Source organism: Tachyglossus aculeatus, chromosome 2 (genome assembly GCF_015852505.1).
Source record: "Tachyglossus aculeatus isolate mTacAcu1 chromosome 2, mTacAcu1.pri, whole genome shotgun sequence".
Classification (NCBI taxonomy): Eukaryota; Metazoa; Chordata; class Mammalia; order Monotremata; family Tachyglossidae; genus Tachyglossus; species Tachyglossus aculeatus.
In genome coordinates this window covers 29137768-29159990 of record NC_052067.1, presented here as the reverse complement: position 1 = coordinate 29159990, position 22223 = coordinate 29137768, and the positions used below count along the sequence as shown (strand labels likewise).

Genomic DNA, 22223 nt, shown 5'->3' with positions numbered 1-22223 from the left:
TCTGATGCCGAACTGTACTTTCCAAGTGCTTAGTATAGTGCTCTGCACACAGTAAGGGCTCAATAAATATGACTGAATGAATGAACATGGCATTAATCTCAACTATAATATTTTAATATAATTAATTATATAACATTATAATATAATATTTTAAATTTTTTAATGATCTTGGGTACATCTTCTCTTTGCAGCATAACACTCCCTGCAAAGGTGGCTTGCCAGTTCAGTGGCACTGAATGAAAAAGGTGTATTAGATCTGAACTCCAACTAGGTCCCTTAAATTTAAGTCCTGGGTAAACCTGCCAGCAATATTAGAGTAGTACTAAAATATCATGACTAAACTATGGTGTCTACTGAAAGTGCATAGCAACCAATTAAGGGGAAGCATAGTGTGGCACAAAATATAAATCTGAAGTACCTGAGAAGGGAAAAGAGGATGAGGAGGAGGGAGAAGAGGAGATAGAAGGAAGAGACGGAGTAGAATAAAGTGGATTGACCTCATCAAACTGTCCAGGTACCTAGTATGCTCAGTGTCTTGCTACTAAATATTCTTGTCCTAATTTATGTCCACTTTATTTTTATCTCAAATTGTCCAATCAATACTGTAGTTTAAAATCATATTTTTTCCCATCAATTAGTCCAATCAGAATGCTTTTCAGTCTAATCGCTGACCAACATCTATCTCACTGTGTAGATGAAGGGATGTAATAGTGAGAAAGACTGGGCAGGAGGCAAACTGAGGTAAACAAAATATTTGAATAGCAAACCCCCCAAAATTCCAATCAATAAATTGTACTTAATGAGTGCTTACTGTGTACAGAGCACTGTACTAAGCACTTGGGAGAGTACAATATAAAAGGGTTGGTAGATGCATTTCCTGACCAAATGGAACTTACAGCCCAGAGTGGGAGATGGACATTAAAATAAATGAAGGATATGTGGGGCTAAGGGTGGGGTGAAGATCGTGTGCTTAGAGGATCCAAATCCAAATGCATGGGTGATGCAGAAGGGAGAGGGAGATGGGAAAATGAAGGCCTAGTTGGGGAAGGCCTCTTGGAGGAGATGTGATTTTAATAAGGCTCTGAGTGTGGGGAGAGTGATGGTCTGTTGGCTAGGAAGGGTGAAGGAGTTACAGGGCAGAGGCAGGACATGGGCAAGGAGTTAGTGCAAGATAGATGAGATCAAGGCACAGTGAGCTAGATAAGATAGAAAGGAGCAAGTTGATTGTGTGCTTTAAAACTAATGGTAAAAATTGGTTTGATGCAGAGGTGGATGGGCAACCATGGGAAGTTCTTGAGGAGTGGGGAAACTTGAACTGAACTTGTTTTTAGAAAAATGATCAGGGCAGAAAAGTGAAGTAGGAACTGGAGTGGGGAGAGAAAGGATGCAGGGAGGTCAGTGAGGAGGTTGATGCAGCAGTCAAGGTAGGATATGATAAATGTTTGGATCAGCATAATAGTAGCTTGGATGGAGAGGAAAAGGCAGTTTTAAGCAATGTTGTGAAGACAGCGAACAGTGCTGTGCACATAGTAAACGCTTAATAAATGTCATTATTATTATTAAGGTAGAACTGACAGGATTTGGTGACAGACTGAAAATGTGGGTTAAATAAGAGATATGAGGCAAGGTTAATGCCAAGGTTACAGGCTTGTGAGGCAGGGAGAATGGTGGTGCTATGTACCATGACAGGAAAAAAGATGCACTCTGCCACCAGTGGGGAAAAGAGTGGAACCAATGTCTTAATTCCACTTCAGAGCTCCTTCTCACAACAAGGCACTGCTTATAGTTGCCTACCCTGGCCCAAAGGTACTGGGCTTCCTCTGAGCATCAATGGAAATTGGTCTTGGGGGCCCAGGAACTAGCTCCCTGTAGGGTTCTTCCCCACCTTAATCCAGGTCTGAGCAGGCCAGGAGGGCAGCGAGTGGTGTGTGCCCAAATACACTCCAGGGTATTTTGTCAGAGTCAGAGAAAGGGCAGGGCATGAAAATGGAACTACCAATACACTATAAATAGCTAACTGATACACAATTGGCCCAAAGGCCACATATCTGTGGGTAAAAGGTTGGGGAGAAGTGTAGGTTTAGAATCCCTGAGAAACTACAGAAGATGATGTAAGCTCCAAGCACGGCCGAGACCATAATCTCTCATCCTATCCAATCTCTCATCCTATCCAGACTGGATTACTGCATCAGCCTCCACCCTGATATCCCATCCTCCTGTCTCTCCCCACTTCAGTCTATACTTCACGTTGCTGCATGGATTATCTTTGTTTAGAAACGCTCTGGGTAATCTTCCTCAAAAATCTCCAGTGGCTGCCTGTCAACCTACGAATCAAGCAAAAACTCCTCACACTCGGCTTCAAGGCTCTCTCGCCCCCTCCTACCTCACCTCCCTTTTCTCCTTCTACAGCTCAGCCTGCACCCTCTGCTCCTCTGCCGCTAACCTCCTCACTGTGCCTCGTTCTCGCCTGTCCCGCCGTCGACCCCCAGCCCACGTCCTCCCCCTGGCCTGGAATGCCCTCCCTCCACACATCCGCCAGGCTAGCTCTCTTCCTCTCTTCAAAGCCCTATTGAGAGCTCACCTCCTCCAGCAGGCTTTCCCAGACTGAGCCCCCTATTTTCTCTCCTCCCAATCCCCCCCACCCTACCTTCTTCCCCTCCACACAGCACTTGTATATATTTGTACAGATTTATTACTTTATTTTACTTGTACATATTTACTACTCTATTTTGTTAATGATGTGCATATAGCTATAATTCTATTTGTTCTGATTATTTTGACACCTATGTGTTTTGTTGTCTGTCTTCCCCTTCTAAACTGTGAGCCCGTTGTTGGGTAGGGACTGTCTCTATATGTTGCCGACCTCTACTTCCAAAGTGCTTATTACAGTGCTCTGTACACAGTAAGCTCTCAATAAATATGATTGAATGAATGAATGAATGAAATGGAGGGCCAGATTGCTGTACTTAAGTTGAGGATTTCCTGTCTGAGCCTCCACTGTCATGATCAGTTTCCCAAGGCCCCGTTTCCCAGCAGTATCTTCAGGTGAGTTCTACTCCCTCCTCTCACGTGCTACTCCAGCCACCTGTGCTTCTGACCCCATTCTCTCTCATCTTATGAAATTTCTCACCCCTTCACTCCTCCCCTCCTTACCTTCTATCTTCAACCACTCACTCTCCACTGGTTCCTTCCCCTCTGCCTTCAAACATGCCCATGTCTCCCCCATCATAAAAAAGCCTCTCTTGACCCCACCTCCCCTTCTAGTTATCGCCCTATCTCCCTCCTACCATTCCTTTCCAAACTCCTTGAATGAGTCATCTACACCCACTGTCTCAAATTCCTCAACACCAACTCTCTCCTCGACCCCCTCCAATCTGGCTTCCATCCCCTACACTCCATCAAAAATGCCCTCTCAAAGGTCACCAATGACCTCCTTCTTGCCAAATCCAACGACTCTTACTCTGTCCTAATCCTCCTCGACCTCTCAGCTGCCTTCGACACTGTGGACCACCCCCTTCTCCTCAACACACTATCCAACCTTGGCTTCACAGACTCCGTCCTCTCCTGGTTCTCCTCTTTTCTCTCCGGCCATTCATTCTCAGTTCCCTTTGCGGGCTCCTCTTCCCCCTTCCATCCACTTACTGTAGAGGTTCCTCGAGGGTCAGTTCTTGGTCCCCTTCTGTTCTCTATCTACACTCACTCCTTTGGTGAACTCATTCGCTCCCACAGCTTCAACTATCAGCTCTACACTGATGACACACAAATCTACATCTCTGCCCCTACTCTCTCTCCCTCCCTTCAGGTTCAGGTAGCCTCCTGCCTTCAGGACATCTCCACCTGGATGTCTGCCCGCCATCTAAAACTCAATATGTCCAAGACTGAACTCCTTATCTTCCCTCCCAAACCCTGCCCTCTCCATGACTTTCCTGTCACTGTAGACGGCACTACCATCCTTCCTGTTCCACAAGCCCGCAACCTTGGTGTCATCCTCGACTTCGCCCTTTCGTTCACCCCTTACATCCAATCTGTCACCAAAACCTGCCGGTCTCACCTCCGCATCATCGCCAAGATCCGCCCTTTCCTCTCCATCCAAACTGCTACCTTGCTGGTTCAATCTCTCATCCTATCCCGACTGGATTACTGCATCAGCCTCCTCTCTGATCTTCCATCCTCCTGTTTTTTCCCCACTTCAGTCTATACTTCACACTGCTGCCTGGATCATCTTTGGGCAGAAAGGCTCTGGCCATGTTACTCCCCTCCTCAAAAATCTCCAGTGGCTGCCAGTCAACCCACACATCAAGCAAAAACTCCTCACTCTCAGCTTCAAGGCTCTCCATCACCTCGCCCCCTCCTACCTCACCTTCCTTCTCTCCTTCTTCAGCCCAGCCCACATCCTCCGCTCCTCTGCCACTAACCTCCTCACTGTACCTCGTTCTCGCCTGTCCCACCGTCGACCCCCCGCCCAGGTCCTCCCCCTGGCCTGGAATGCCCTCCCTCCGCACATCTGCCAAGTTAGCTCTCTTCGTCCCTTCAAAGTCCTACTGAAATCTCACCTCCTCCAGGAGGCCTTCCCAAACTGAACCCCCTTTTTCCTCTCCTCCTCCCCATCCTCCCACCCTACCTCCTTCCCCTCCCCACAGCACCTGTATATATGTTTGTACAGATTTATTACTCTATTTCACTTGTACATATTTACTATCTATTTTGTTAATGATGTGCATCTAGCTTCATTTCTATTTATTGTGATGACTTGACACCTGTCCACATGTTTTGTCATCTGTCTCCCACTTCTAGACTGTGAGCCCGTTGTTGGGTAGGGACTGTCTCTATATGTTGCCAACTTGTACTTCCCAAGCACTTAGTAGAGTGCTCTGCACACAGTAAGCATTCAATAAATACGACTGAATGAATGAATGAAAGGCCAACCCAGAAACAGAGTCATAATGGAACCAGGGCCAACAGGGAAGTTGAGTGAGGGTCTGGGTATGTTTGACCTTCCCAAACTTCCCCTGGAGTGTGCCAGGCTGGTCAGTAGCATTTATTGACTGCCAATTCTGTGCAGAGGACTATACTTAACACATCAGCATCCATAAAGCAGCATGGCCTAGTGGATAGAGCACAAGCCTGGGAGTTAGAAGGTCATGAATTCTAACCCCAGCGCCACTATTTGTCTGCTCTGTGACCTTGAACAATTCACTTCACTTGCCTCATTTCCCTCATCTGTAAAATGGAGATGAAGACTGTGAGCCCTATGTGGGACAGGGACTGCGTCCAACCCAATAATCTTATCTCTACTTGTATCTACCCCAACGCTTAAAACAAGAGCTTAATACTATTATTATTACTTTATTATAAACCCTACCCCCAATGTTCATTCATTCATTCACAATCTTATTTATTGAGTGCTTACTGTGTGCAGAGCACTGTATTAAGTGCTTGGTATGTACAATTCAGCAACAGAGAGAGACACTCCATGCCGACAACAGGCTCACAGTCTAGAAGGGGAGAGACACATCAAAACAAACAGGCATCAATATAAGTAAATAGAATTATAGATATGTACAAATATAACTTGTACTTCCCAAGTGCTTAGTACAGTGCTCTGCACACAGTAAGCGCTCAATAAATACGATTGAATGAATGAATGAAAGTGCTGTGGTTAAATCATCTCCTTCCCCCCAGCCTCTTCCAACTCACTTCCTGCTTTCTCCTGTTCCAAGCAGTTTTATTATCTTACTCCCAAACTAAGTCAAGGGCAGAGAGACAAGTTTACTGCGTGGAAGGAGGCAATGGTAAACCATTTCCGTATTTTGACCAAGAAAAGTCTATGGATACGCTATCAGAATAATTGCAGCTGAAGGAGGGGCATTCTAGGAGAGATGCATCCATGGTGTTGCTATGGGTTGGAGACGACTCGACAGTATAAGACAAGGCTCCCAAACTCAGTCCTACCCTCTTTTGCCTCTTCCCTCTGCTCCAAGTGATGCAGGCAGCCCTACTGCCACCCCCATGAGCTTCTTGGGCATCATTTCCCCTTCCTGCTCATAATTACAACTGCCTGTCCTACTCCAGCCTGGGGATGGGGAGAGGTACAGAATGGGTAAGGGTGGGGACAACAAGCTGTTAGCATGGGAGCAGCTGCCAATGGGATCCTGCAACTCGTCCCCTTTCCTTTTCATTCATTCAATTGCATTTATTGGGCGCTTATTGTGTGCAGAGCACTGTACTAAGCGCTTGGGAAGTACAAGTCAGCAACATAGAGAGACGGTCCCTACCCTTTCTGATTCCCAACATATTACTGATAGCTGAGATTGTTGCAGGAGGATCCAAGATGAGAACAGGAAGGAGATGGGGGGGAGGGGGGCAAATTGATGGCACTGAAAATGCCAGCTGTGCCAGAAGCATTAGCTATTTTTATGACTGAAGTTCCAGTATTAACCTTTTGTTTCAACACACTGGTTTGCCACATTTTCAAGGAACACTAAGCTGGTTGTGCTGAGTTTCCCAACACTCTACCATTAAAAAAAAATAATTGCAGGTTCAACTAATGCTATTCTGTAATTGTAAAAAAAAAAAATCTGTTGATAAAGAAAAATGGAAAAGAAAATGTCATATGGTCCTGAATGAATGCTAATAGGATACCAAAACATCTGTTATATTGGAGAAAATGTGGGATTCTTTGACAAAAGCAGGAGGAAAAAAAACCCAGAATCAGTCTAGAATTCCCAGAGAAATAGGCAGAACTCTGAGTCCAATTATAGCTAGAAACTGATCCTTAAAATAACAATTTTTGAAGATAATAGAGTACTTAAAATAAGTGGCACAGGTCTATTGAAACAAAATCTTTTAAAATTGTCCAAGTATATCTCACTTCCCCTTCAGAAAGAAAAAATCTTTCTTTTCTTTCATTTTTCTTCCTTGACATTTCCTATTTCTTTGACGTTCAATTCCAAATTAAACATGAGAAGGAACAATTTTAAATGGTCACACCTCACAAAAAAAAGGAATCTCGATTCAAAGTTTCACTTTATGTCCCTACTGTTTCCCAAAAGCCCCATTTCTCAATCAAAATTTGTATAATATTTATAACTTGTATTCCCCCAAACTCAAATTTAATGAGTTAGTAGGTTTAGAAGGGGAAATAACAGCTGAGGTTTAGCCCACCGTGCAATTCAGTAATGACAATGTTATACCACATTAGCAATTGTGACATTAATAAAAAGAAACCCACAGGATTAACCAGAGACAGCTGACTTTAGTCAAATGTAGGTCATGCTTTGTTTGCTCAGTACCTCGAAATAAATTTCCAGGTAAGTGCTCTCATGTGTCACACATATGTCAGGAGAATAATGTCAGCACACTAAATGATTCACATTCTAAAGTTTCTGTAAGCCATTTTAAAATCAATGTTGAGAATTTAATTTCGCTACTGTGTTTTATAGGATACTTGAAGTTATCAACTCAGATCACATTAGTAAGGCGTTTTTTGTTTTTTTTTTATTATCTGACGGTATTTGTTAAGGACTTACTCTGTGCCAGCCACCGCACAAGGCGCTGGGGTATATTCAAGCTAGTCAGGTTGGACACAGTCCACGTCCCACATGGGACTCACAATCTTAATCCCCGTTTTACAAATGAGTAACTAAGGCACAAACCTAAGTGATTTGCCCTAGGTTATACAGCAGACAAGTGGCAAAGCCTGGGATTTGAACTCAGGTCCTTTTGACTTCCAAGCCCATGCTCTATCCACTAGACCACACTGCTTTTTGGCATTTTCCTCCCAGAATAGGCAATGCTCAAATGTGAGTACTCACAATTTATTCTTCTTTCAATTAATTTTTTTTAATTAAATGGTTTTGGAAGGGGCAAATGATTTCTAATAATTTTAAACAATCTTTTATGAAAAAGGAAATAAAGGCACATCCTACGAGTGTGACTTACCAGGAATTCTCAGCCCTAACTCTGGGCCAAAAGAGCCTCCAGCATCACTTTCCAGTTAGCTTAGAGAAGAAAAGAGAAGTGAGAGGAGAGGGCTGGAGAACTAGGGGAGGACAGGCCCATATTCAGGTGAAGAAGAAGAGCAGGATAGTTGTTGGCAACAGGGAATGGTGATGAGCAAGCAGAGAATGGCACTTCCTCCCTGCAGTTATTGTGTAAAACATTGGAGCAGGGTGTATTTGTGTTGAGTAAATCAACAAAATAGTGCAGAGCCAGAGAGCATCCCTGAATTGCAAGTATGTTGGTGTGGTTGGCACTCAGAATATGCCTATAATTTTATATTAATTCTATAACCTTTAAGAAAAATATACTGAATGAAGTGTCATGGACTATTGGAAAAAGCAGCTGCGTGGCCTAGTGGGTAGAGCTTGGGCCTGGGAATCAGAAAGACCTGAGTTCTAATCCCAGTTCCAGTCCATGTCTGCTGTGTGACCCTGGGCAAGATACAACTTTTCTATGCCTCAGTTACATCATCTGTAAAATGGGGATAATGGGACAGGGACTGTGTCCAACCTAATTAACTTGTATCTACCTGACGGCTTAGAACAGTGTTTGGCACAAAGCACTTAACAAGTACCATAATTATTAATTATTATTATCAGAGCATGGCCCTGGGAGTCAGTCTAATAAGAACTTAGCCACCTGTCTGCTTTGTGACCTTGGGTAAGTCACAACTTCTCTGTGCCTCAGCTTCGTCATCTGCAAAATGGAGATTAAATCCTATTCCCTCCTTCCTTGAGCCCAGTGTGGGACAAGGACTGTGTCTAACCTGATTATCTTGTGCACATAGCAAGCACTCTACAAATTACCCAAGTTACACTGACTTGGCTCACCAGCAAACCTAGAGCTGTTGAATATAAAACTGATTTTTCAACACGTGTGTATGTGGTAATCTCGGAGAGACTGCCTAGGCTGCATTTCTAAACGTCAACATTTTAGTCTTAAATTTCATTAGAAAAACCTCATTAATTTTTCACTGCAAAGCACTGTAGTTTACAGACATCTATTCACAGCAAATTTTCAAATGTGACAAATCATTACAATTTAGATAAAATTCTAAATATACTTGTTTCTATAAAGTGGCAGCACAGGAAATAAAACACATGAATGATCCTGCAAAGAACATAACCAAGCATTTCTATATTAAAGGATTGTAATGAGCATTGATCATCTTTAAAGGGTACCTACTGGGATGTCACTCGGTGAGAGTCATGAACTCTAAGAAACGTTTAAGATGACATGGCACCTCCCCCACTCCAAATTCTCAATCTAAGGCAAACACCACTGGAGGGGTTACACACATAAGACTTATGCAACAGCAAAAACAAATACAGAAAACAGAAACAAAAATAATGCCTGACTGCTATGCATATTCGACACTTGATAAATATATACTGACAAATCAATAGTATTCACTCACTGTGTGCAGAGCACTGTACTAAGCTAACATGCACAAATACATATAGTGTGGGGTAGTGAATAAAATGAGTATATTTAAGATGGGTGGGGCTATTCACTACAGGGATTTCTACCACAACGTGACATGCCCCCCCACCCCACAGCACTTATGTACATATCCACCACCTCATCTAGTCTACAAGCTCCATGTGGGTAGGATTATCTACACCGACTCTTTTGTACCGTACTCTCCCAAGTGCTTAGTGTTCTGCACACAGTAGGTGCTCAATAAATACCACTGATTAATTTTAGTGAGGAGTTTTTATAGAGCGCAGTAGAAAAATGGGGTATCACGGTGCCATAACAATTGAGAATTGACCATGATGCAATCAAAATGCTTAGTGGTGTTGTAGGAATAATTGTATTAGAATACCAAATCATTAGCATTATAAAGCTGTTTAACAGTTGAATGTTACCATACGTTTAAGCAATTATAATTAGTTTCCTGTACACTGTTAAAGTCCTCGCAGGATCACATCTGGAGAGTTTCTAGTACTCTACCAGTCTTGGCTATGGGAGGGAGAGTTAAGCAGAGGCAAACCCATTCCATTCTTAGCTTGGGCAGTAGCTAGCGAGTCGAAGACAATCTGATACAAGCCAAAACTAATCTGTGCTGGGCAGCAGCAGCATGGGAGAGAATAGAAGGCAGACACTCAAGTTTACTGTATAGAAGGCGATGGTAAACCTCTTCCGTGTTTTTACCATTACAGAGAAGCAGCGTGGCTCAGTGGAAAGAGCATGGGCTTTGGAGTCGGAGGTCATGGGTTCGAATCCCAACTCCACCACATGTCTGCTGTATGACCTTGGACAAGTCACTTAACTTCTCTGAGCCTCAGTTACCTCATCTGTAAAATGGGGATTAAGACTGTGAGCCCCACGTGGGACAACTTGATCACCTTGTATCCACCCCAGCGCTTAGAACAGTGCTCTGCACATAGTAAGTGCTTAACAAATGCCATCATTATCATTATTATTACCAAGAAAACGATATGGTTACACTACCAGAACAGTTGCAGGTGGAGGAGGTGTGAGCTAGAAGAAATGCGTTCATGGAGTTCATTCATTCATTCAATAGTATTTATTGAGCGCTTACTGTGTGCACAGCACTGTACTAAGCGCTTGGAAAGTACAAGGTGGCAACATATAGAGATGGTCCCTACCCAACAATGGGCTCACAGTCTAGAAGGGGGAGACCACTAAGGGTCAGAGACGATGCGACAGCATAAGACAAGACAATGTTATGAGCAAATGGGGTTTCCCAGCAACCTAAAATGGGAATGAAGGAATTGATTACAGGGATAGTTGCTTGCACAGTTCTCCCTCTCTCCACTAAGAGCCATTTGCCCACTTGTTCCATCCTCATCTAACGGTGAACATCTATGGAATAAACCTCATCATCACAGCAGCCAGAATACTGCTATGACTCCAGAGCTCCAAACCCCTGGCCCTTCCATTCATTCCATCGTATTTATTATGTGCTAACTATGTGCAGAGATTATACTTAACATTTGGGAGAGTACAATTCGACAGTAAACAGGCACATTCCCTTCCCAAAATGACCTTATAGTCTAGACTGGGGGTGGAGGGCGGAGACAGTCTAGGCTGTAAGGTCTTCTTCTTCTGTGAATCCTCACTCACTCCCAGCCTCTTGAATTGTGAGAACCCCAGGCCATTCTCCTACTGCAAAAACTTCACCTCACGCCCAGCTCCCAGAAATCCCAGGCCCCGCCATAAAGATCCCAGCCCACACCCTGCCCAGCCAAGACAACTGGCAGGGAGCAAAATGTCAATTTTGAGCCTTTACTAAAAGCAAATGGTAGGGAGGGCTTGCTACACCTTGCTTCCTGTCCAAAAATCTTTGGGAGTGAAGCTAATGGCATTGCCCCCAGTGCCAAATCCATAAAAACCATGATCCCTCTAGATTGTAAACCCACTGTGGGCAAGGATTGTCTCTCCCTACTACTGAATTGCACTTTCCTAGCACTTAATACAGTGCTTTGCACACAGTGCTCAATAAATGCGACCAAATGAAAGTCCATTTGTGGGTGGACTCTTCATTGCTAATGCAGTGACAGAGATGCACGATGCATACCTGAAGGGTAGTCTGCTTGAATCAAGTCTTTTTTTTTCAAGGTTCTTTGTTTTCCCATCAACCTTTTTGAATCTCACCCATTTGACAGAATCCAGGCAGTCTCTAATCTCCATAGTGTACTGTTTTTTTTCCCAAATGACTTAATTCCTCATTTCCCACTGAAACAATGGCTGACACCACACTCTTTCTTTGATACTGCAGAGGTTTTCAATGACGTACCTCTCTCACAATCATTCAAGAATGACTTCATGGAAAAATGAGATTTCTAGAACTTCAAGGATGGAAAAAAAAGGGAGAGCATGTTGCATTGGGGAGGTAGAGGGCTAAATGACAAGACAACATTTAGAAGAAGGCTCACAGAGAAGAAGAGGTTGATAAGGTGAAGAGGGATTTGAAAAAATTAGAAAAATAAGAGTGAAGAAAAAGTTTCTTTGCAGACCTCCTTGCCTCCGGTCTCTTCAAACCATAGCTGACTTTGCTGCTTGGATCATTCTCCTAAACATTATGCTGAGCATTTATCTCCACATCCTGAAAATCTCCAGTGGTTGGTTACCCATTCCTCTTCTGGATCAATCAGAAATACCTGATAATGGACTTCAAATTACTCATTCAGTTCTTTCCCCACTACTTATCCTCACTCCTCTCCCACGATGCCCCAACTCATGCTCTTATTTCCTCTAATGCCAATCTGCTCAATGTACCCTATATCATCTCTCACCATGCTTCTGAGCGGCCAGAGCTCTGCTCATCTTCAAGGCACTTCTGAAATTACGTCTGCTTCAGGAGGCCTTTCCTGATTGAACTCTCATCTCCAAACCCAATTTTCCCCAACTACCACTTTGGTACTTTGGCCTTACACACTCGGGTACACCCACTGCATGTTCTCTCTCTCTCTCTGTATATACATATAAAAGAGGAAGCAGTTGACTATAAATGTATATCTTTTTATCTTTACACATATATATCTTTACAGTCAATTGCTTCCTCTTTCCTATTTCCCACTAGATTGGTAAAATCCTAGAGGTCGGGGATTATGTCTAACTCCATTGTACTCTCCCAAGTGCTTAGTATAATAGTGTTCAATAAGTACCACTGACTGATTGATCAATTGAGATTAGGAGCAGATAAAAGTAATAAATAAAATTAGTAAATAAATCAGAGGCTTGGCTAAGAGTGTCAAAGAAGAATGGAAGACCTTAGAAAAAGGTGGCATTATCAACGTGGTAAATGGAGATGATGACTTGGGCAGAAGCAGTTGACAAATTAATAACTGTGGTATTTGTTAAGCACTGACTACGCATCAAGGGCCCTCTGATGTGTCCATGCTCCTTCAACTGCTTCTCAAAAAAATAAAAAAGGATAAAAGCACAAAGCCTATCTGTGCCTCAGTGGAAATATAAAGTGAACAGCATCTGGAAGGCAAGGGGAATATTATGCAATTACCCAACCCAAGCACATATAAATGCCCAGTTCTTTTAGGTAGTAACTACACACCTGGCTCCTCCTGTATCTGCAGTCTTAATGGCAGACGACCGTGTCCTCTCTGGGCCAGAAGTCACTGGTCTTGCTTCAAATTTCAAATTGTATCCTTTACTAAGAGCCCAGGAGCATTTTGCACTCTTCCATTCTTTACCACTACTTTCCCACCTTGGAAATTCCCTGAGTAACTTCTGTATACAGGAAGAGAAGAGAACAGGTCCAATAGGGCCAAGTAGTGTGGCCAGGTGGATAAAGCACAGGCCTGGGATTCAGAAGGACCTGAGTTCTGAACCCAGCTCCACTACTTGTCAGCTCTATAACCTTAGGCAAGTCACTTCACTTCTCTGTGCCTCAGTTCCCTCATCTGTAAAATAATGATTAATACTGTCAACCCCATGTGGGACATGGACTGTGTCCAATTTGATTATCTCATATCTACCTCAGTGCTTAGTACAGTGCCTGGCACACAGTAAGCACTTAAATACCACCATTAAAAAAACAGAAATTTATGGATCAATCAGAAATGGAACCTCAGGTAACAACGAGTTGACTATTCTCTTGGGCTAGTCAATCGATCAATCGTATTTGTTAAGCGCTTACTGTGTGCAGAGCACTGTACTAAGAGCTTGGGAAGTACAAGTTGGCAACACATAGAGACAGTCCCTACCCAACAGTGGGCTCACAGTCTAGAAGGGGGAGACAGAGAACAAAACCAAACATATTAACAAAATAAAATAGAATAGATATGTACAAGTAAAATAAATACAGTAATAAATATGTACAAACATATATACATATATACAGGTGCTGTGGGGAAGGGAAGGAGGTAAAACGGGAGGATGAAGAGGGGGATGAGGGGGAGAGGAAGGAGGGGGCTCAGTCTAGGAAGGCCTCCTGGAGGAGGTGAGCTCTCAGCAGGGCCTTGAAGGGAGGAAGAGAGCTAGCTTGGCGGATGTTGGGAGGGAGTGCATTCCAGGCCAGGGGGATGATGTGGGCCGGGCTAATCAGAAGATAACACAAGAATATAATCTCAGAGTAATGATTCCACTGACATATGACAGCCTAAAGATTTTAGGTTGTCTTGTGCTAAAGTAGTATAGCTAAAACCTACTATACCATTATTTCTTAAGCCATAAATACTTTTATGATCATCTTCTCTTGGTCCAAAAATATGGCAAATGAGTTCAAGTCACCCTTGGACAGACTCCAGCATGAAAAGTATGTGTTCTGAGGCCTGAATTTCTTACTACAGCCATGGGGAAGGAGATATGAGCTAGGTGAGACCCTCCCCAGCCCTCACCCCTCCCTCCCACCACTCTCAAACACACACCTCTGAACACCAGCTTTTTGATAAATAGTGAAAGCCCGGCTGATCTGCATCAGTGTGGTAGCCAACTGATCAAATGCACTCCAAGTGAATCACCTACAGGGGTTGCTGCATGTGCATATGGCCTGGATTCTTCAGAGACATCTGCTGAGTTAAGCCATGTACTCATTCACATGCACCGAGCAGCACCTTACCCACTGCCACTTTGACAAATATGAGCCCTTTAGCAATACTGACACTATTTTAAGGGCCTCCAAATGAACAGATATAGGCACGAAATTGATTTTTTGGGGGAGTTTGGCACACCAAAATGGCAAAGTAAATTACTGGCAAACTTTTCACGGCCTGCCCCGTAAATCTGCCCGTAAAATCGAAGCTAGTGATAACATAACCTCGGGTAAGATGTCTGATTCTAAGGCAAAAAAATTTTTGGTCTCTTGAATTTATTGTAACCAGATTATTCTGAGGCAAAAAAAATTCTTCATAACTGACCGACAAGGCTCATATCATTAGTAACTAACAGGCAGAGATAGGTTGTAACTTTTTTTTCCAACCTGCTGTTAGTTTTTCCTCTTGCCAATATAGGCACTCTCTCAAGGTCAGCCCTTTTATTTTTTCCTCGCCAGTTTTCCTGAGCAGCCTTGGCAGACACCCTAACTTCACTCACCCTCACCCAAGCAAATAAACCAGGGGATTGGGAAAAAATAAACAACCCATAACACTATTTGTGCCTAAAAAATCTGAACCTAAGTTTAAGGTAAACACCTGCCTTATGGCAAGTACATTTTTAATTAGATGAGATAATAACTATAATAGCCATTTTTTAATATTTGCCTAAAAGCTATAGACTCTGTAAGCCAGGCACAGGACCTGTAGCTCCTATGTGCTTTCCTTAAATTTCTTTCAAAATTATTGGTCCACGTTTTCTTACTGAATATAACAGATTAGTGCCTGAGAATCTGGAGAACCTCAATTACAAGGGATATATGTTCATTTTGTTTTTAAAACCTATTCTCAAATCACCATTAGAAGAAACATCAGGTTTATACATTTGTATATTTACTTCAGTATGTACGTGGAGAGAATAAGACCAGCAGCTTTGTCCTAAAACCAAAAGGATTAGTGCCTCTATCAAATGCAGATATATAACTGTGGTAAATTAAAAAGTACTCTGAGTCACCAGGAACAGGGATTGGTAGTCACCCTGCCTCCATTATTCCTTCCTGGAAACCACCATTTCTGTCAGACAGGAACAGGGGCAAGAGACCACATATGAGAAATCTGAGAAAACTGTTTAGAAGCTACCAAATTTAAAGTTATTAGTTATGTCTAAAAATGTCAAGCCAGCCTTTAATCTGTGATTGATTCTCGCAGCACCATCCTAAATTTGTTCTATTCTGAAAGGAAGACTTGTAAAATAAAGCTAAAATAGCCAAGGTAAGTGACTTATCCAAGGTAGAAAGAGCAATCAATGTCAAATTAAGTCTGAGGATCCAACCCAAGTACTCTATGCTCAATTATTTAGACCAGAATCCTCCCTTAAACTCAGTGAAGCATATTCTGTATTATGATTTCCAAATGTTCCATTTTGTTATATTGCATGATTTTCAAAGTACAGTGTATCAGGGTCTCATAAGGCTAATCACTGATCATCATGACTGAAAAACCCTGGAAAAATTCAGTTGCTTACATTGAATTTCACAGATTATTACAATCTCTGTGCCTATTTTAATACAGAGAAAGAGACTAGTTAAATTCAAGTTATTCGTACAATCGTATTTATTGAGAGCTTACTGTGTGCAAAGCACCATACTAAGCTCTTACTTATTCCATTAAACAAACTTCCTCTGTCCCGAGCTCATGTGCTTTGAGTCGGTTCCAAAGAGAAAAGAGGGGAAAAGGAGCTTCCAACATTCCCGGAAGCAATCAGTAGCATATAATATATTCAACTCTTCCTGTGTACAGAGAACTCTACTAAGCATTTGGGAGAGTACAATTCAACAGGATCCGTGGATATGCTCCCTGCCCACAACAAGTTTAATCGAGAGAGAAGCCGCAATAGTCTGAGAAACAGCATGGTGTAATAGATAGAGCACGGGTCCAGGAGTTGGAGGGTCATGGCTTCTAATTCTGGCTCTGTCACTTGTCTGCTGTGATGATGATGATGATGGCATTTGTTAAGCGCTTACTATGTGCAAAGCACTGTTCTAAGCGCTGGGGCAGATACAAGGGGATCAGATTGTCCCATATGGGGCTTACAGTCTTCATCCCCATTTTACAGATGAGGCAACTGAGGCACAGAGAAGTTAAGTGACTTGCCCAAGGTCACGCAGCTGACAATTGGCAGAGCCAGGATTTGAACCCACGTCTTCTGACTCCCAAGCCCGTGCTCTTTCCATTGAGCCACGCTGCTTCTCTGTGTGACCTCGGGCAGTCACTTCGCTTCTCTGTGCCTCAGTTACCTCATTCGCAAAATGGGACTTGAGATTGTGAGCCCCACATGGGACAGTGACTGTGGTCCAACTCGATTTACTCCAGTGCTTGGTACAGTCCCTGTCACATAGTAAGGGCTAAACAAATACATACCATCATTATTATTCTTATTGTTAGAAGAAGGTTCCCATTCCCTGCCTCAAGTTTAAAGGTTTTCCAGAAATTCTCCTGGAATTGTCCACAGCTACTAGTACTGTGCTCTGAACACAGCAGGAGTAAAAATATTGTTGTCTCCAAACTTTAAGTCATCATGCTATAAATGACTTTTGAAAGTGATGTAAAACAAATTTTCATCGATTTCCTATAAAATTAAAAACCTTGCTAGATCTATTCAATGGATTACAGAGCCTCACAAGATACAAGTAAAATGTTATAAGATGGTAATACACACCCAAATGACATGAATATTCCAGAAAATTATTTATATTTTTAGAAACTAGGTAAGTGGTGTTCTCTCTCAACACAAGAATACCAGTGGAAAAATATTGCAGAAATCCACTAAATAATGGCCTAGTGGACTGAAAGACTTAATGAAAGTGAAAGTGCTTAATTCATCCCCAGTGACCAACCTACTATGGAAACCTACCTGACCTTTATATTATTAAAGAGAACCAATATTTTCAAATGGCGATTATAATTCCCCAACTGATTTAATTTGTTTTACGGCTTTTAAAAACCGAATCAAGCATAGAATCAGTTTTCAATATTTCTTAAAACATATTCTACACTAGAGAACAAAGACAAAAATTGGCAGCCGTGAAGACACAACCCTTTGAAATTAAATGAACCATGTCCCTGATCTCTAGGCACATCTTTATTATTTAAAAGAAAATTAAAAGTATTGACAAGCTTGTAGAATGGGAGGAGGGGGGAAATGGAGGAGGTAAATTCATTGTAGTCAACTTTCTACCATTTCATTAAACTAAACTGTCACCTGCACTATAAAGCTTTCTCTTTCTAATTAGGGTTTTAACAAAGAGCATTTGGATTTTAATGAAATTGGGACTCAAGAGACAGTTTGTCTTAAAATTCAGAAGAGCCGAGTAGAATGAGCTGACATCTCATCTTAATTGCAGTTTGATTACCTTACAGGAAGGCAACATCAGTAGTCACTTAGAAATTGTGGCACTGACCTGAAATTGCAGAGGTAGTTCCCCCGGGGAATATGATCAATCAGCCCATCGTTTTAAAAAGGACAATGCTAACTTTCCTTTCTTAATGTTATAGAGCTAATTTTACAGGCAAGCGTACAATCTGTTCAAACTCACCTCCTCCTTCAGATGCTCCCACACAATGAAAGTGACTTCCACTACACAGTCAAAGCATTTCTAACAGAACTCAAATTCCAAGTTCAGGCTGTTTTAGAAATTCCAAGCTTAGAGCTTCATCCATTCGTTTACCAAGATCCACATTTTTTTTTTTTTTAACAGAGTGCCTATACTTTTGTGACTTCTGGGACAACAATTGAAACTTAGAACTTGAGGATTGTTCAGGAGCCTGAGATGTCTAGAATGACACTCAGGAGGTATGTCAGAGGCAAGGTGTGACCAAGGAACCTTCAGCCACCTCAAGGGTGTAATCTAGTCATGGTTATACTGTCTCACTCAGTCTTCAAGCAATACCCAGATGCAGATTGGCCTACACAGTGGCTGACCCTGAGGCTGGCATGGGAGAAGCAGAAATGCCTTAGTTGAAGCAAAAGGAGGAAATGGAAGAGTGTGGAGGCAAGAGAGCATGAAGATCATCACGGAGCAGAGTGGGTGAGAAGTAGGAAGATGGTGGCCCAATTGGCACTGCGACGGGTTGAATGGATGGACTGTGAGGATGGCTCCAGTAGCAGCAGCCCAGAAAATAGTTTCAGACTATCAAAGCAATATTAGTAGAGTAAGACATTTTAGAGCTGCTCTGGAGGGTGCTTAAACCATCATTTCATTAACCAGTAAAACACTCGATGCTGATGATATTGATATTATGCTAAGAAGTTCTCCGCCTGAAGTAGATACACAACTTGAGAAAAAATAAATGGGAAGAATCTATGTGATTAGTCTATGCCATCGACTAAAAAGCTACTGACAAAATAGCATATGAAAATGTAGATTCCACTTGGCAAGCCCAGATTGAAACTTCTTGGGATTCTGTGCCAGAAAAAGACCGGGGACCTTTTTGGAAAAAAAAAAAGTCTGAAAACAATCACATGGAATTTTCTATTTTCATGTTTTAGAATAAAAGATATATAATTTGTGTTCTTTAAAATCACTGTAGCATGGATTTTTTAAAGTTTTAAAAACACAAATGAAAAATGTTCTAAAAAATAAAAATTCTACCCTCCCCGTCCACAACCTAGTCAGAGCAATTAACAAGCCCCAGAACTGACCTGCACTTTAGAGATTCTTCAGGCCCCTAGGGTCAACCTGATTTTAGGACACCTCTATATAAATTGCAACCAGACCCCAATTTTGTACCAATTAAAGCTTACACCAAGGGATACCAACGACGGATTTTGAGGGAGGGAACTGGGAAGTGGAATTTTTAAGGGGTGAGACACTGAAGCAGAAGAAGTGGAGGGAAAATAAGGAGGAAAGGAAGAAATGGGAGGAAATGGAAGAGGGAAGAAGAGAAGGGAAGGAGAGTGAAGGAAGGAAAAATTAGAGAAAAAGATGGAATGCCTCCTTTTTTGTCATCAATTTATCTCTGGTCCTCACCAAAGTAGGATGCAAGTGCATCTCCCTTCACCACGCCAAAGCCATCCATCCACCTGCTTTACCCCACAGGGCCATAAACGCTCCACCGCTCCAGCAGCCACAATGTTGCCATCGTGCTCACACCCAGTACCTGCTCCTGCTGCAAGGAACCACATCTGTGCAGCAAAGACTCCAGCTGGGCCTAGCTCCTGCACATAACAATAATAATAATTGTATTTGTTAAGCGCTTACTATGTGCCAAGCACTGTTCTAAGCACTGGGGTATATAGAAGGAAATCAAGTTGTCCCACACAGGGCTCACAGTCTTAAACCCCGTTTTACAGATGAGGTAACAGGCACAAAGAAGTTAAGTGACTTGCCCAAAGTCACACAGCTGACAAGTGGCAGAGCCGGACTTAGAACCCAAGACCTCTGACTCTCAAGCCCATGCTCTTTCCACTAAGTCACACTGCTTGTACATACTGTGGAAACTCCAGCTCCTCTTCCCGATGTGAGGACTCAACCTGCACCCCAGCCTGTAAAGACCCCCGCCAGGCTGACACCCACAAGGACTCCTCCAGCTCTAAGTGGCAACGGCAAGAGGAGGAGCTGTCTCCTTGGCTGCTCCTCTGATGATCTTCCAAATCCAAGAGTAGAACAGGCTTCTTAGGTAACTCTTTTCAATACCCCCAAAAGTTAATGTCAGCCCCGCAGGGCCAAGTCCATGATCCCCTTGGGGTAGGTAGCTATATTGTCCCCCTTGGATTAGCTTTGGGGGCTCTCAGAATCTCTTTGAGGTCTGAGGTTGTACGGAGAATGTATCTTGTGAATAAACTGTGCCTAATGGCCATAGGATTTTGATCAAGGGGCAGCCATCCATCCAACAGCTAAGCCAGAGCACCTGCTGGGGTATATATTACAGGTGGTGGGGTGCCCTCAATATCCCTTGAGAAGGGTGCTGAATATTTCTAGATTACATCATTAACTGAGAAAAAGTGCAGCACAATGACACCATAAAGAGGGCTCAAGCCTCAGTCTCATTAGTTGCCCTTTCAATCTCAAATGGCTTTTCATTCATATAGGGAAATGCATATGTAATCTTTAGAGATATGATATATAAGCATGTTATTAAAGAAACACTTCCAGTACCACATAATTTCAGTTATAATATCTGCTGTTAGCCAGCAGAAAACACGCAGTGGGGGAATAAGGAGTGGTGGTCTACAATGAACTTTGACCAATTAACATATAAAATGAAATAAAAACATATATGGGTAGCTGATTGGGATAAACTATAAATATTCACACAGTTTTACTCTAACACCCACAATTACCTGCTGGACCTCTGTCTAAATTGTCCACTGAACATGAGGCCATTCTGAAAGCTCCCCATTTAACTGTTACACTGTAATATTGAATTATTACTACAGTAAAGGTCCTAAAATAACCTCTATATCATGTGTCATCACACATATTACTGCCTATTTAACTTAAGTGTTTAGCCTCTAAAGAAATCACTGTGAAATTGCAAATCATAATAGACCACAATTTATATCTAGTGACGCTGTGACTATCCTCCAAAAGAGAAAAATTTCACAAAGAGCACATTAAGCCTAGTATTATCTTCAGTTCAATGACAAAGCTGTAAGATTTAATAATGTTTAACTGCTAAGAAAGATAGGTCGAGAATCTAAGTTTTATCTCATGCATGAGGAGCAATATTTCCATTTGAATCCATGTGGGAAAATAGTTAAATATAATGAATCAATGGAAATTCATCTTTCAGTGTTAGGGATTGACTCTTCCGTATGTTTAAGAGCTAAGTGAAATAAGTGATTCTGATGGGCAGTGAAGGATTAAAGTTCCTCTCCTTTCGGATCAGTTTCTGCCAATCAAGAAGTAATTTGTAAGGTCAGAATTCATGTTTTAAAATGGATTTAGAGCTTGATGTACTGAGACCGTGAGCCTGTTGTTGGGTAGGGATTTTCTCTATTTGTTGCCAAATTGTACTTTCCAAGCACTTAATACAGTGCTCTGCACACAGTAAGTGCTAAATAAATTTGATTGAATGAATGAAATACAAGCTTTAACCAAGATGGACAGAAGAAATAGGACAATAAGAATAAGCTGAAAGATGAAGGTTCAAGCAATGCCACAGAATTACTGACTAGTCAGAACTACTAGATACCAACCCCAAACCCTGCCTTGCAGGGAAATAACTCCTTATCAGCAAAAAAGGAGTTCAGTGACAGAACCATATTAAGCCAAAGGCCCAGCAAAGAAAGAAGACCAATTCAGGTAAAATGGGACTATATGCAGATACACATGATAAAATACTTTATATAGAAAAAGTCCATTTAGCCACATTCTGACAATCTTTAAAGAGCAAGGACAATGATGCACATTCCTACTGAGAGAACAGTTAAAGCCAAAAAACTAAAAAAAAAAAGAATTATGGCAACATACTTAATTCAAGCTTGGTTATTTTAGGGGACAATTCTCAGTAGGGAACCTTGACTGTTCAAATAAAATTATTCAACAAACTAAAGGACTAGTATAAAGCAAAAAAAAAAAAAAGAGAGAGGGGAAAAAAAGCAATACTTAAAATAAAAAAGCAGTAATCCTTTCCTAAACCTTAAAATGGAAATAGAAAAGGAAATTAACATTGGACAGAAAGCAACAGTTGACTGTGCCA

At 42.1% G+C, this 22223-nt stretch overlaps 1 non-coding gene across 1 annotated transcript; it reads left to right on the top strand.

The window, feature by feature from the left end:
- The first annotated feature begins 9916 nt into the window (after positions 1-9916).
- Positions 9917-10054, top strand: LOC119924910. The gene has a single exon (XR_005449588.1). It is a non-coding gene; the product is annotated as a small nucleolar RNA SNORA7 (small nucleolar RNA).
- Positions 10055-22223: the final 12169 nt, after the last annotated feature.